At 43.3% G+C, this 15,875-nt stretch overlaps 1 pseudogene across 1 annotated transcript in view; it reads right to left on the minus strand.

The window, feature by feature from the left end:
- Positions 1–15,875, minus strand: part of LOC306874314 (dynein axonemal heavy chain 6-like) — an 84,606-nt pseudogene that overhangs the window by 16,374 nt on the left and 52,357 nt on the right. The window contains exons 50-57 of the transcript in view: positions 13,430–13,691; positions 13,234–13,357; positions 12,591–12,787; positions 12,270–12,351; positions 11,071–11,192; positions 8,648–8,773; positions 2,767–2,932; positions 773–840 (exon numbers count right to left, since the gene is read on the minus strand). The product of the transcript in view is annotated as a dynein axonemal heavy chain 6-like (transcript). The remainder of the gene's footprint in view (positions 1–772; positions 841–2,766; positions 2,933–8,647; positions 8,774–11,070; positions 11,193–12,269; positions 12,352–12,590; positions 12,788–13,233; positions 13,358–13,429; positions 13,692–15,875) is intronic.

A 15,875-nucleotide genomic window follows, 5' to 3' on the forward strand; every position in this document is an offset into this window, starting at 1 on the left:
TACAAAACCTGAGATAATTGAAAAAAAAAAGAGTTGACAAAAATATTTAATCTGAGATTTGTTGACAATACAATAATATGAGAGATTTACAAGCATTTTGACTGGAAACATCAAATTAGGTAAAATATAAGATTTTATTTTAAGAGCCAAAAGGTTAACTTTAAGTTTTCTCTATAGCAGATTTTAAAAGGTTTAAAACTTAAAGGGGACCTATTATGCAAAAATCACCCATATGTTTAGGAATTAACACCAATGCTTTGTGCACGAACGTCAGCTCCAGACAAAGTATCACGTGTTTGTTTTCCAAATTGCCTTTCTGAAAGAGCTTCTTGGCACTCTGTAAGGCTTATTGCTAAAGCTATCATTGTCTCTGCCTGTTTTCACTGATGCTGCCTTCAAGTGCTATCAGAATGATCGTGAATAGGAATGTGGTAGTTAAAAGTTGTGTATGAAAGCAATGTGAGTCAATCGCTTGAAGTTGTCGAGTTCATAATCAGAATTTATAAAGTTTGTGACAGCATGAGACCAGCTATGTTGTTATTTTTATCCCGCCATTCTCCCTGTCTGTGTAATTCATAAATGCAAATTTATTATGCACAGAAAATTTATCTGTGGGGTATTTTGAGCTAAAACTTCACATATACGCTCTGGGGACATCAGAGACTTATTTAACATCTTGTAAAAAGGGGCATAATAGGTCCCCTTTAACATCATGTGTCTCATGTGATTTTTGTTTTTAGATTGAATCTGAATATTCAAAGCACGGAATTACCTGAGGATTTGATCTTCCAGTCCAGACTTGGTAACAGTGAAGTTGATGATGGTCACTTTGATGCACACCTGACACAAATAAGTCAAAAAACAATTATGGATGTGTAGCTTAAAGGGGTCATACCATAACTTGTACAATATCAACATTAATTGAAAGCAAGCTAGGTGCTCTCCACCTTGTCATCATTTAGACATTAATGAGACAATACTGGTGGCTCAGAGGAAGGCAGAAAATCATTCAAATTTGAATTATTTAAAAAAATGTATCTGTAATTCTAAACAGCACAAACATGCATTCTTTAGGGGCATGTGAATAATGATTGGCATTATATGCTAAATGTTTCCCCTATAAAATATGCTACTTTTCCACTCTAAAAATCTTCTAGAAGCCCACTTTGTGCTTTGATTGGCCCTATGTGCTTTGTATTTGCTGTCTGTCTGTGAGAATGTTTCTTTAGTCCAGACTGGTCTGTCAGGACAGCTCATCTCTCTTCATATAAGCTGAAATGACAGGTCTGTCCTGTCTCTAAAGCTGGAGCTTACAACGGCACATCCCCATTTGACAGGCAACCTTATCTGGCAGTGTGCTCTCTGCCTGCTGCAAGCGCTATTGCCCATGGCCTTGTCTGTTATGATTGCTAGGGCATTGTCTCTTGGCAGGTGGGTGCTGATCCGCATCCACCCCAGAATTTTGCAGTGAGTTGATATGGCATGGAGCCAGGGAGGGATTGGTGCAAAAGGTGGTGCCACAACAGATATGTGAAGGGCTGGTGCCAGCCGTGTCCACTTTGCTACAGTGCCAAATCTAATTGACCTTAAACAGGTGTGAACCTTGACCCCAGAATGCTTTCTAAAATCCCCCCTGCCATTTGCACAATAGTCTGAGAGGATAAATTAACAATGAGCTGCTAATGAAACACTGACAGTAATTACATGTAACAAAAAGACTGCGGGGGTCAGACATTTGCAGGGAAGAATGAATTATCAGCCACATACAGGGGTTGAATAAAGTATTGTGAACACCTAGGAAATAGATGTTATTTCTTTCTACCACAATTTGCTTTTAATACAGCCTCCAAACTTCTCAGAATAGATTCATATGTAAACTTTTGAATAGTCTCCAGTAGAATGCTGTCTATCAGAACATATGCAACTTGCTTCAGAGAGACTGCAGATGGGAATCTATTTCTCACTCTACTTTAAGAACTGCCCACAGTGGCTTGATCAAATTCAAGGCAAGTGATTTGACAAGGCCAGGGCAGATATTGAAGCTTATTTTGGCACTCCAACTGTCCAGTTTCATTATCGTGACCTTATCTTTTGGCATTTTAGCACTGGTGTCTGTGATTAAAGTTTTAGCAATAGCAGCTCTTTTATGGATGTTGGTTTTGTGAGTTTGTGAAAACATGGTCTTCAAGGTGAATATTGAGGTTTGCTGTCACTTCTGCAGTAATTCTGTGTTGTTTGGACACAATCCTTCTTAGTGTTTGATGGTGCCTTTGATTCACTTTCAGTTTTTTTTCTTAAATCTTCTTCGCTGATGAAGGCTTGCCATGCTTTGTCTACGGAGTCATAATCGTAAAGAGTGTTGTTCTTAAAACACCAACAATTAGACTGTCAATGTTGCAGATGTTCCTGCTAAAAGGGCTCCCATGATTTGCCTTTTAGGAAGTCAAAAAAATCACCCACTTCATCAAGCACTTGCACTAACCACTGCTGAACACAACTTGTACTACATTGATGCACAACCTAGAATATAGACAATAAAAGAGAATCACTGCAATTACTTTTTGCACTGTAGCCTACACAAACTATATGAACACCTAAAACAATGGGTGTTCAACCCCTTTAGATTTTCTGGTTACAGGTGGTGACAAAGGAGTTCCACATACCAAAAATATTTATATTTTATATGAAATGAAAATTGAAAACAAAAAATGTTCATATAATTTGATGAAGCTGTGTTTGTTCTCTTGCTCAGACTGACACACATACCTCTGGGAGGTAGTGGGGATTGGCCATTTTGGTGGTCATGTAGAAACAGAAGTTTTTAATCATAGTCAATGTCAGAATCTCCCAGCCGGATCAATGTTCTTCCACCTAACACAAATGTTTGCTTCAGAAGAATGCGTTCTAGAGCAGGGTCCAGTGTTTCTTTTAGCTGTAAACACACAAATACTGTGTGAGTGAAATGCATGATATTTGTTTATTTTGCAGTTATGATAAATATTCAGCATTCAGTTTCATTTTTATATTAGATCTCTTGGTATGGTACAGATGTCTGATCTCTGTTCTTAAAACAGATCTAAAAATAGATGCTAGGGGAAAACTAAAAGCCTCAATCGTCAGAAATGAAAACAAACATGATTGAAACTAGATTCATCAGAAAATCACTTCTGGCAAGAGTCAGAACTAATAAACTCACTACAGAATCACTCATTTAAGACTGAATTAAACCATTCAAAGCCAATCAGATATCAGTTATCAGTCCCTATCAACTCTAATCCGTAATTTTAAATATTTAAATTCTTATTTTAGCAATGTATTGTAACGGGGACGCTGAGGCAGAAGTTGAATCCATTTGCGGATGTTTATTAAGAAAAGCAGAGTACACAAAACAGGCAGGAGGTCGGTGTCAGAAGGCAGTCTAAGGCAGATGCAACATAAACGTATTCCAGGCAGCGGTGAGATAAAGCAGGCAGAGGGTCAATACCGGGTGATCAGTCCAAATAAACAATTGTAGCAAGAAGGGGAAATCTAGAGAGCAAAAGACAAAGGCAGGCAAAAGGGGTCAAACCATAAAGCAGTCCTCACTGGCAAACAATCCAAAAGGGGCGATCCGTAAACTCGATAATCCAGAGGCAAAACAAGACGGCAACAGGTAATCAGACAGGGTATATGAAAAACGCTCGGTAAGGCAGGTGAAACTGGCAATACTTCGCAAGTTGGAAGCACATGGTGATCGCTTTTAAAGTATCAAACAGGAAGTGGAAGTAGAAGCAGCAGAGGGAGCATGCAGTCTGTATTCAGGTGAGGGCTCCCTCTGCTGGCGTGGCGTTACAGAATCCCCCCCCCTAGGAGCGACTTCCGGAGCTCGACGTGGCCGCCCCCGTGGTCGTGGTGCAGGTCGGTCGGGTCTGGCTCGATGAAATTCCTCGATGAGTGATGGGTCTAGGATGTCGCGGGCGGCTACCCACGATCTCTCCTCAGGTCCATATCCCTCCCAGTCCACCAAGTACTGGAGCTGACCCCCTCGCCGACGCGAGTCCAGCAACTCGTGCACCTGGTAAGCGGGAGTCCCGTCAATGTCCAAGGGTGGCGGTGGTTCTGGGGCTTCATGGCCGGGGTCAGCATCCGGGTGGACCGGTTTCAGGAGGGAGACATGGAAAGAGGGAGAGATACGATAGTTAGCAGGAAGCTCTAACTGGTAGGTAACCTCATTAATTCTACGTAGAATTTTAAAAGGACCGACGTACCTTGGGGAGAGCTTCCTGCTGGGTAGCCGCAATTTGATGTCCCGAGTGGAGAGCCAGACCCGTTGCCCAGGTTGGTAGGGAGGGTGTGGACGGCGTCGTCTGTTAGCCTGTATTTCCTGTGTCCTAACAGCCCGCTGAAGACGAACATGAGCACTGTCCCACACCCTCTCACTACGCCTTATCCAGTCATCGACCGCTGGAACCGAGGAGGGTTCGCCAGACCACGGGAACATCGGTGGTTGAAACCCCAGGACACACTGAAAGGGGGTGAGACCTGTAGACGAGTGGGTGAGCGAGTTTTGGGCGTATTCTGCCCATGGGAGGAATTCCGACCATCTATGTTGTTCACGGTTACAGTAGGTTCTCAGATATCGTCCAATCTCCTGATTCAATCTTTCCACCTGGCCATTGGCTTGAGGATGATATCCTGAAGTCAGACTCACGTTAATATCCAACTGTTTGCAGAATGCCCTCCATACTTGAGAAGTGAATTGGGTGCCCCTATCACTCACTATGTCTTCCGGGAGGCCATAGATGCGAAACACATTGTGGAAGAGAGCAAGAGCGGTTTCCATGGCAGAGGGCAGGCCTTTTAGGGGGATGAGACGACAGGATTTGGAGAATCGATCGATGGTTACCAGTATTGCTGTGAAGTCGTTGGAGGGTGGTAGGTCGGTGATGAAGTCGATGGATAGGTGTGACCATGGACGTTGTGGTATGGGGAGTGGGCGTAGAAGACCAGAGGGCAATTCTTTGGGGGTCTTAGACTGTGCACAGAGGGAACATGATTTCACAAATGATGTTACATCTCTGTTCATGGAGGGCCACCAGAATGTGTTCTTAGTTAAATGGAGAGTACGTGAGATACCTGGATGCCCGGAGCTTAGGGAAGAATGCACCCATTGCATCACTCGATTCCGTAGAGTACTTGGTACAAATTGCTGGTTGGGGGGACAGTTTGTGGGTGGTGGTTCGTTCTGTTGCTCACGCTGAATCTCCTCCATGATATCCCAAGAGATGGGAGCCAGGATAACCGTGGGAGGAAGTATTGGTTCTGGGGATTGTTGTTCGATAGGAGGATCGTGGCGTCGTGAGAGAGCGTCCGCTTTACTATTCTGACTGCCCGGCCTGTAGGTTACCGTAAACTGAAAGCGAGTGAAGAAGAGTGCCCAGCGAGCCTGCCTTGGATTTAGACGTTTCGCTCCCTTGATGTATTCTAGGTTCTTATGGTCTGTGATTACTTGGAAGGGGTGAGTGGCACCTTCAAGCCAATGTCGCCACTCCTCAATTGCTGCTTTCATTGATAAAAGTTCCTTGTTCCCCACGTCGTAGTTACGCTCTGCCTGAGTCAGTTTCCTGGAGAAGAAAGCACATGGAAACAATTTGCCTGGCTGACCGTGTCTCTGTGACAAGACTGCCCCTATACCACAATCAGAAGCGTCCACCTCCACTATAAAGGGCAAATTTGGATCAGGATGTTTCAGGATGGGGGCCGAGGTGAATCTCTCTTTTAGGGAGACGAAAGCTTGACTGGCCGCTTCGGTCCATGCTAGTTTGGATGGTTTACCTTTTAGGAGGGATGTTAAGGGGGCTGCAATCATGCTGTAATCATGGATGAACCTCCTATAAAAGTTAGCAAACCCCAGGAACCGTTGCAACTCCTTTACTGTGGTGGGTTGTGGCCATTCGATGACTGCTTGGATTTTGGAAATGTCCATTTTAACCCCTTGATGACTGATATGGTACCCGAGGAACGAGGTTTGACGAACGTGAAATTCACATTTCTCTGCCTTTACATACAGTTGATTCTGTAGGAGTCTTGATAGGACGGTACGTACATGATCAACGTGATCTTCCTCTGTCTTGGAATATACTAGAATATCGTCAATATAGGCGATCACATACTTGTTGAGCAGGTCCTTGAAGATCTCATTGATGAACGACTGAAACACAGCTGGAGAGTTGGCCATCCCATACGGCATCACCCGGTACTCGTAGTGCCCCCTAGTGGTGAGGAAGGCGGTTTTCCATTCATCACCCTCACGGATTCGAATGAGATTGTAAGCGCTTCGTAGGTCAAGTTTGGTGTATATGGTGGCTTCACGTAACTGTTCTAAGGCAGAGGGTACTAGAGGGAGGGGGTAACGAAATTTAACTGTGACATTATTCAGGCCTCTATAGTCTATGCAGGGTCTTAGTCCTCCGTCCTTCTTTTCGACAAAGAAAAACCCTGCTGCCGCGGGAGAAGTAGAAGGTTGGATGAATCCGGAGTCTAGAGCCTCGTTAATATATTCCTCCATGGCTTGACTTTCCTTTTGTGAAAGGGGGTAAACTTTACTTTTAGGGGGCATGGCATTCAGGAGGAGCTCAATGGCACAATCCCAGGGACGATGTGGTGGAATGTGGGCTGCCTTGGTCTTACTGAACACTTCAGATACGTCGTGATAGCAGGATGGAATGGTAACGTCCTTGTGAGTGAGGGGACTTTCTACCGTGGTGGTGTAACAGGGTTGGGGTTTTGCGGAAAGACAGTTCTTTTGACAGAAGGCGGACCAATGTGTTAGCTCACCAGGATACCAGGAGATGTCGGGGTCGTGAATCGAAAGCCAGGGGAATCCCAAGATTACCTCATGCTTGGGAGAGTCAACGATGTAGAATGAAATAGATTCCTGGTGCAGCAGGCCGACCTTGAGTGTAAGTGTCTTGGTTTGATAAGTGATTCCTTCTCCGATGAGGGCGTCATCAATGGCTTTGATCTTTATGGGGGGTGTGCAAGGTTGAACTGGGATCTGGTATTCCTCCACCACAGTCCGGTTGATGATGTTTAACGCTGCTCCCGAGTCTATCAAGGCAGTAAGTTCAAGAGACAGAGTATCATTTTCTAGGGTAATGGGAAAGGTGAGAGATCGGTTGGTAAGTAAGGCAAAGTGGTTAATATTTACCCTGGTGTTGGATGGACGTTTCTGAGGGCATCCTAGACTGCGATGGCCTGTTCCCCCGCAGTAGAAACACAAGTTGTTAGTGCGACGTCTTTCCTTCTCCTCCGCTGACAATCTTGAAATGTTGATCTGCATGGGTTCCTCCCGTGGAGAAGATATGGGTGTTGGTGCTATTGCGAGTTTACGGGGGTTACTCCTTTCAGTTTTGGGTTTGGAGTGTTGTCTCATGAGGTTATCGATCTTTACCGTGAGCGAGACGAAATCAGAAAAGGACAAATCCTCTTTGCGGCAAGCCAGTTCAGCCTGTAGAGCAGGATTAAGACTGTGGAAAAACATAGCTTTCAATGAGACGTCATTCCATCCACTTTGAGCAGCCAGAGTTCGGAAGTTAATGGCATATTCCGCAGCGGTACGATCACCTTGCTGAAGTCCGATCAATTGTGTCGAAACATCCCTGCCCCCTGCGGGATATTCAAACACCTCACGGAGTTGGTCCATGAAATAGTTAACTGAGCATCTGAACCGAACGTCCGCATCCCACACTGCTGAAGCCCAATCGATGGCTCTGCCCGTTAACAGTGTCATAAGGAAAGCACACTTTGTTTCTTCGGTTTCGAATTTGTCTTTCTGGTGGTCGAAATATAACTTAACTTGACGAATAAATCCTTTACATAACTCAGCAGTACCATCGAACTTGTCAGGGAGAGCAAAGCTTACCGTTCTAGGCGTGGGAGGAGGTAGCGATCGGATGTACTGTGTTAGGTGCTCGTTGACGGACTGGAGTTTGCTGAGTTGTTCCTGATAGCTCTTTAATAATTCTCCTTGATAAGCAAATGCCGCTTGGAGGTTAGAAACGTCCGCTGGATTCATTGTAGGCGAAGTATTCTGTAACGGGGACGCTGAGGCAGAAGTTGAATCCATTTGCGGATGTTTATTAAGAAAAGCAGAGTACACAAAACAGGCAGGAGGTCGGTGTCAGAAGGCAGTCTAAGGCAGATGCAACATAAACGTATTCCAGGCAGCGGTGAGATAAAGCAGGCAGAGGGTCAATACCGGGTGATCAGTCCAAATAAACAATCATAGCAAGAAGGGGAAATCTAGAGAGCAAAAGACAAAGGCAGGCAAAAGGGGTCAAACCATAAAGCAGTCCTCACTGGCAAACAATCCAAAAGGGGCGATCCGTAAACTCGATAATCCAGAGGCAAAACAAGACGGCAACAGGTAATCAGACAGGGTATATGAAAAACGCTCGGTAAGGCAGGTGAAACTGGCAATACTTCGCAAGTTGGAAGCACATGGTGATCGCTTTTAAAGTATCAAACAGGAAGTGGAAGTAGAAGCAGCAGAGGGAGCATGCAGTCAGTATTCAGGTGAGGGCTCCCTCTGCTGGCGTGGCGTTACATGTATTTTATTTACATTCGAGTAAAAAGTTTCAAAAGTGAACGTAGGGTCAAAGTTTACCTCCTCCAGAAGTACAGGCATGCCCAGCCGGATGGCGTTCTCAAGTGTACGGAGGAAACCTGCATCAGTTAGCTTGATCACCTTTAGACCATTCTTTGTCTCTTTCGACCGTATCCAACGATTTGCCTAGATATAATACGTAAAAGCCTGCATTGCATTACTGTAGAAGGCAACATGGTGTAACCATCAATTAAAAAAGTAATGACAGATTTCCTTAATTCTTGAATACATGTGAGAGTACATCATCATGAATAACCCATTAATATCATTAATTTTTACGCTTTTTTTGTCACATACTTTTTTCATTGTGACAGTTACATGCCTATGTACGGCAGTGTTTTAATGCCGCAAATATAAAAAAAATACAATACATTTCTTTATGCCTTCTGATGTTCCTTCACGTTTATATAATTCTATAACTTGTAATAAAGAGGAAAAATGCGTTTATAATTTGTATTTCATGATAAAACTGACAGAATTTGAAAACTGAGCTGTGTTATTTTAAAAGCAACAACACACAAAGCTTATTGTGATTACTGGGTGGCTGGCGCGCTACAAATAAAAAATGGATTTGAAGACGTGAAATGTTATTTCAAATCATTTATTATACTGTTAATAAAACATCTTGTGAATAGTCACTTAACATTATTTGCCTCATAAATGACAACAATATAACTTAAGGAGCGGGAGACCACTTCAACCTTTAAAACATTTTATTGCTGTTTTTAATTAAATACAATGAACATTAACGTTATTCACGCAATATACTGGCCTTGCTACCATTTATTCTCGAAATGTGACCTTAATATTTTATTGCTACGACTTTATTCTCATACTACGGCTTCATCTTTATCATTATGTGAGGGCATGAGTATATTTGTGCATGTATGTATGACAGACAGATATGAAGAGAAAACACACACAAAGAGAAACATCTTTATCAGATGAAAAGAATGTGACAAATGTCCCTTTGTAAAGAATCTGGGTTCAGATTCTGCTGAAGTTAAGTATTGTACTATATAGAAATGTGTGTGTGTTTGTGTGTGTGAGACGTGCATGTAGAATCTAAGCATTATGACATCAATGCCACAATACAGAATGGAGATGAGTTGAGTGTAGAGTGTTTGTGTCATGGTATTTGTGTGTATGTAAATGTGTGACAGTCTGATGTTTGAATGTCTGTTTCGGTCTCTCCAGAAGACAGAAGTCTCCCAAGAGAGACAGCCAGATGGAGAGAGAGTAAAACACAAATGACAAGTAAGAGCAGAGGAAAAAAGGAGAACGACAGGCAAATGTGCTGAAACTGGAGGACAGTAATGAAAATGGAGAGGTTGGAATGGGATAAAGATATCTGTATGGTAATGCAGGGAGGCTGGTTGTTTTCCTATTTGGGTTGCGACACCAACTCTAACCAACCGAACAACACTCTGCTATTAAAGATGCCCTTCACCTGACGCACTCATTTATGTCCTGATGACACAAGCTATACGACATGAAAATTCAAAACAGGAATCCATAGAGAATAGAGCTATTGAGGTGGCAAGAATTATACAGCAAGCATCTTTAAACAAGTCGGTCTAAATTTAGCTCCATGTTACTTCCATTTGTAATTTAAACATACATTACCATTCCAAAGTTTACTAATGCTTTTGACCTTTCTATTTAAGAAATCTAGAAAAAAATTCCACAAAAATATTACGCATATCAACTGTTTTTAACTATGATAATTTCAAATGTTACTTGAGCACCAAATCAGCATATTCGATTTCTAAAGGATGGTGTGACACTTAGGACTGGAGTCAGCTTTGTCATCACAGAAATAAATCATTTTAAATATGTAATACTGCATTTTCAAATAAAAGCAAACATTTACCAAACACAATTGCCAAAACGTGGTAATTGTCAAATGTGCATGAGAGATATAGTCAGTGTCGTATATTAATAGAATGTACTGTAGTGTCTGGTGCCATATGGGCATTTGTCGTAATTCTGCAGAAATTCAGAGTGCTTGAGGGAAGTAGCTCCTCCTGTGCCTATCCATGCTGGCCTTGCTTGCAGCAGTGGGGAAAGTGTGTGGTTAGGCTATCATAAATGTTGATGCCACCATCAAGTTTGCATGTGGTAAACTATAATGATCATCTTGAAACAGTGTGTGGCAGCTGCTTTGCCTCCCAGAAAAAGAACCTATTAGCTTCCTTTCAACCTGAAAATAAGCTGCTTTTGAATTAACTGATCCATATTAACCCTTTCATGAAGAGATTAATTAGTTTTAATGGTTATGTGAGGCACTGTGGGCTGGAAACTTTGTAGTGCTATATAAAGGACTATACATTTCATTATTAAATAAAAAATTGTTCTTGTGACTTGCCTTGCTAAGGCACTGGAACAACATTAATGGAAGGTTTGGGAAAGTTAGAGGTCACCTGATCTTGAAGGTCAATCATGAGTGGCCAGCGGCATCCCCGCATCACAAGGATTCCATTCTCTGTGGAGACATTATCCCGCGGCAACCCTTCAGCATTCCACTGTCGGATCTCATAGGGATCTTGTCAGGATTCTGCCCTGACAGTCTTGTCTGTCTTGTCCCTGTTCAATGTTTCTTTGTTTGTTTTGTGTCTGAGCACATGGCTCTGTCTCTGTTTGTGTTTGCCACATGCTCCTCTGGTCCAACCTCCTTGTTTCCCATGGTCACGCCCCCTTGTTTAGTCCTTGTCTAGTCCTCGTTTACGTGATTGTGTCCACCTGATCCTCATGTGCTCTGCTCCTTTATATTGTACTCCTTTCCCTCATGTCTCTGCTGGTTCGTTGCGTGAGTTCCTTGTGTGAAAGAGAATTTATTGTCAGTCTACTAGTCGTATTGAGTGGTGTTGTTTTTTTTGCTCTCCTTATCTGTCTAGCTTTGCATTGGTTCTCTTGAGGTTTATCAAGATTGCTTTGCTTTTGTTATTTTGCTCTAGTCTAGTTCCTGTTTTTTAATTTTGTTCTAGTTTTCTTTAGCCTCTAGTTTGGCTTCTTTTCTTTATTTTGATTTTTGTCTTAGCCAGTTTATATTCCAGTTAGATTCCTGGAATTTGCTTTTTGGTTCTTTCTTTTGATTTATTTGCTCTCAGCAGTTTGATTTTGGTTTTTTCCTTTTTAGTCATAGCATGTAGTCATAGATGTTTTATTTTGTTGCTTGTTATTTTGTCTTGTCTTGTTTAGTGTTTGTTCCTGTTCTGTGTCCTGATTCCCCCGGGCTGCCGTTCTCAAGACCTGGCTATCTGACTGGACTGGTTTCACTACAGCTCAAAGTATCAAGCCCTGGCTGCTGTTCTCAAGAACTGGTTAGCTGATTGGACTGGGTTCACTACAGCTCTAAGTGTCAATCACTGGTTACCCAAGCTGCTGCCTGATCTCCATTGATATCATTGACTGGTGTTGCTCTATCTCCTTTGCTCTCTAGCCTAGCTTGGTCCAGGTCTGACTTTGGTCATCCTCCTGTTTTCCAGCGGACTGCCCTTTTCTATTGTTTGGACTCACTTCAGCCCTGTTTATTTCAATCTTGTCAATAAATGTCACTCCCTTGATAATTCTGCATCTGGGTCTCTCTCTAGTATCTGCTGTGCCAAGAACCCTGACAGATCTCCTAGAATGCTGATAAGACTGAAGTTGTCACTGATTGGGATTCCCAACTTTTGACAGCGTGTGATCCAGTGATCTATAAACTACACGACAAAAAAATTGCTCATAATCATATGCATGTTTCTCAGAAATAAGTGTTAGTATTCTGTAAGCTGAAGGGGAACTCTGTTTTGATGTGCCATAGTTTGGTGGGCATTTGACATAGGTCATGATTAAGACAGGCTTGACTTTAGAGACTTGCCAGATAATGTAATATACTCAGTGGCATTTTATAATTAAGGTATGCTGTGGAGTGAGAAAAGCTTGTGATATAATACACTACCAGTTGTCTGTAATGGGAGGTGAACGCTCCGTAATAAGCCACACATGCAGAAGCGATGAACACATTTCCAATGACGTTGTGGATCTCCTGTTCAAAAAAGGTAATGCTTTCCTGCCATCGCACCTGCTCATCTCCCAGAGCAGATGTTAACTTCCCTGACCGACCCAGACGTACTTCGGTCAGAACCCTGGTTTTATCTACAACCAACACACAAACACAGATAAACATACACACAGATTCATAAAGGCATACAGTGTGTCACCTTAAAAACAACTCAATTTCATTTTGAAAACGGGGCTGAGTCCATGTTACGTCAACAGTCCCTCAAAAATCCCATCTAAACTCGTCCAGGCTTTCATAAGATTAGTCAACTAGTCCTTTCAACAACTTGACTAGTTGACAATATGTAGTTTTGTACATCCCTAATAAAAACAACACGAATACTTCCCTCGTACACACAAAATCCCACAATTACTGAACCCACACCATATATAGAACACTGCAGTGATAATGTATTTTTGTAGGCTAAACCATAAGTTAGCTTTATTATCATTTAGCACACTTTGTGATACATTCCAATACATTCAATAATTATGCAGTCGTGGAAGCTATCTGTCTTTTCATCTCTCTCTTTCTCTCTCACCCAGCATCTCTTTCTCAGCCACACTGGACTCAAATTGTTCCTGTAAAGCTTTGATTTGGTTCTCCACCTCTTGTAGTTTTTTCTGCTTTTCTTTCAAGGTGGACATTGTTGCATCCAACTCGGCCTGATAAAAACAAAAAGAAATTAACAATAACAGCAAACAATACATAGTTACACACACAATAACCAGACTCACCTGAGCAGCAGCAAGTTTCTCACGTTTGGGCCCAACCTCTTTCAGAACTCTTGAGTACAGGTTCATGTCTCTTACCCACATACACATGGACTTGCAGGCCTTGGACACTTTTTCCACTTTATCAGGCACAAAGTCTGGATTAGTAATGTATTTCTGCAGCTTCTGAAGAATCTGAGGTTTGATATTGTCTTTGTCATAATCCATTAGCTTTTTTAGGAAGTTTCCATCACCCAGGAGTTGCTTTGCACTGGCCCAGTCTGTCCTAGTTGGGCATAAACAAAGGAATGATAGGAAGTGAAGTCTACAACTACTGTAGCAACTAAAACAGTAGGTTTCTTTAGCTCAAAGCATGGATAGCCAGTTTGTGACTATGAACTAATCAGACGGCTTGGAAATGGTATTTACATTATGTTACCAAATATTTTTCGGAAAGTGCAATTCAGCCAAATGCCTTATTTATGATAACTGAATAAAATGAGGAATGTCCAGTTTAATGAATAAAGAATGTACAGTGAAGTCTTTTTAGTTTTAAAATCATACAAGGCTCGTCTGAGTTACTTTAAAGTGTATATTGTTCTTTTCTTTTGGAAAATCATTATGGTTGGTAATATCTGAATGTTCAACATATTACAACACCTCCATATCCTCTCCACCAACCCCTTAATTACATTATTAGATTTAACACCAGCTGGATGAGTACGCAGCTGGAAATATAAAACAAAGGCGATTACAATAACAGAGGATTTAACGCAGGTGATTTCCAGTCACACCAAAACATATCACATGAAATTAATTCATAAATATTTAACACCTGAAAACATCCCAGGTTACGCATGTAACCATGGTTCCCTGAAGGGAACGAGACGCTGCGTCAGATACGCTTTGGGAACGCCTTCAGCGTGACCGTGCTCTGAATTATCTGTACAATCAGTCCAATGGAAGGGCGAGGCGTCACGGGTTGGGTGACGTAACGACCAGGAAGCTTTAAAAACACATGAGGTGGAGCCGGCTTCAGCTTCTAAGAATGAAGCAAGTGCTGGCAGGGATGCTGGAGGAATGGCCTCGAGACGCAGCGTCTCGTTCCCTTCGGGTAACCATGGTTACATGCGTAACCTGGGATGTTCCCCTTCAGGAACTCGAGCTGCGTCAGATACGCTTTGGGAACGAGATACCCATGCCGCCAGACTGACAAGTCCCTGCCAAGTGTGTACTAGGACGAGAGGACAGAAGAGCCCGGAGCGGCTCGAATGTTGAGGTCATAAAACCTTACAAAAATGAGGGGCGTGGACCACCCAACAGCGTTGCAGATGTCCTGCATAGACACACCTGCTAGGAGACAGCCACACCTCGGGTTGAGTGAGCTCTGACTCCCATCGGCGAGGGCAGCTGAGAGGACTCATAGGCAATATTAATAGCATCCACTATCCAAGCTTCTGCTGGTCGGGCTCCCCGAAGGGAGGAAGACAGAAGGCCTGAAGTACGACGGCCTGTGGCATCACAGAGGGAACTTTAGGTACATACCCCGCTCGGGGGTAGAGAAAAAACTTTGGCCATACCGGGCGCAAAGTCAAGATAGGCAGGGGCCACTGAAAGGGCCTGCTTGCAAATAGCCTCTAGTACCACAGCCAGGTCCCACGTACAAAGCTCATCGACGTCTTTCACGTCCACCTCCTCGGAGGAAGACAAGCGGAGTGTCAAGCCCCCTCTCTGGGGGAAGAAACCGCGTGGCGGGCTTCCGAACACAGAGAGAGGGCGCTGGATCTGATGGGAAAGGGAGAAGATAGGGGCTCGCCTGCCTTCATCCCCTCCACCTGATCCATGTGCGAGCCCCACGAGTGCAGCCGCTGCTCTGCATCGGCAGCCAGCACCATGAGGAACACTCGCAAAGGCTCCCTTCTCGAAGAGAGCCCTCCAGGAGCGAAGCATGCGTAGCGGAAGCCGCTCTCAGTGTGAGCAGTCGGCTCCCTCGAGAGCCGACTCCGTATGCTTCGCACCTAGGCAGACCACGCACAAACTGTGTGTATCCCCGCTCATGATTGTAGCGAGAGCAGGGAGGAACACACAGCCTGAAGCGTGATCCGAGATCGCCCTTATGCTTTGATTTACATGTGGCCTTGGACATAGTGCTTTATCTTGACAAACAACACCAAATAAGACTCACAAAACAAATATCGGACTGACAGACACACAGAGCGCTTGCTGAATGACAGAAAGCTGAAGCCGCCTCCACCTCATGTGTTTTTAAAGCTTCCTGGTCGTTACGTCACCCGCCCGTGACGCCTCGCCCTTCCATTGGACTCATTGTACAGATAATTCAGAGCATGCTGAAGGCGTTCCCAAAGCGTATCTGACACAGCTCGAGTTCCTGAAGGGGAACCAGGCAATATAGAGACAGTGTCTAATTTTATACTGGAGTTAATATTTTAAAATGTTAATATAGAGCAAT

The sequence above is a fragment of the Barbus barbus genome (genome assembly GCF_936440315.1).
Source record: "Barbus barbus genome assembly, chromosome: 8".
NCBI lineage: Eukaryota > Metazoa > Chordata > Actinopteri > Cypriniformes > Cyprinidae > Barbus > Barbus barbus.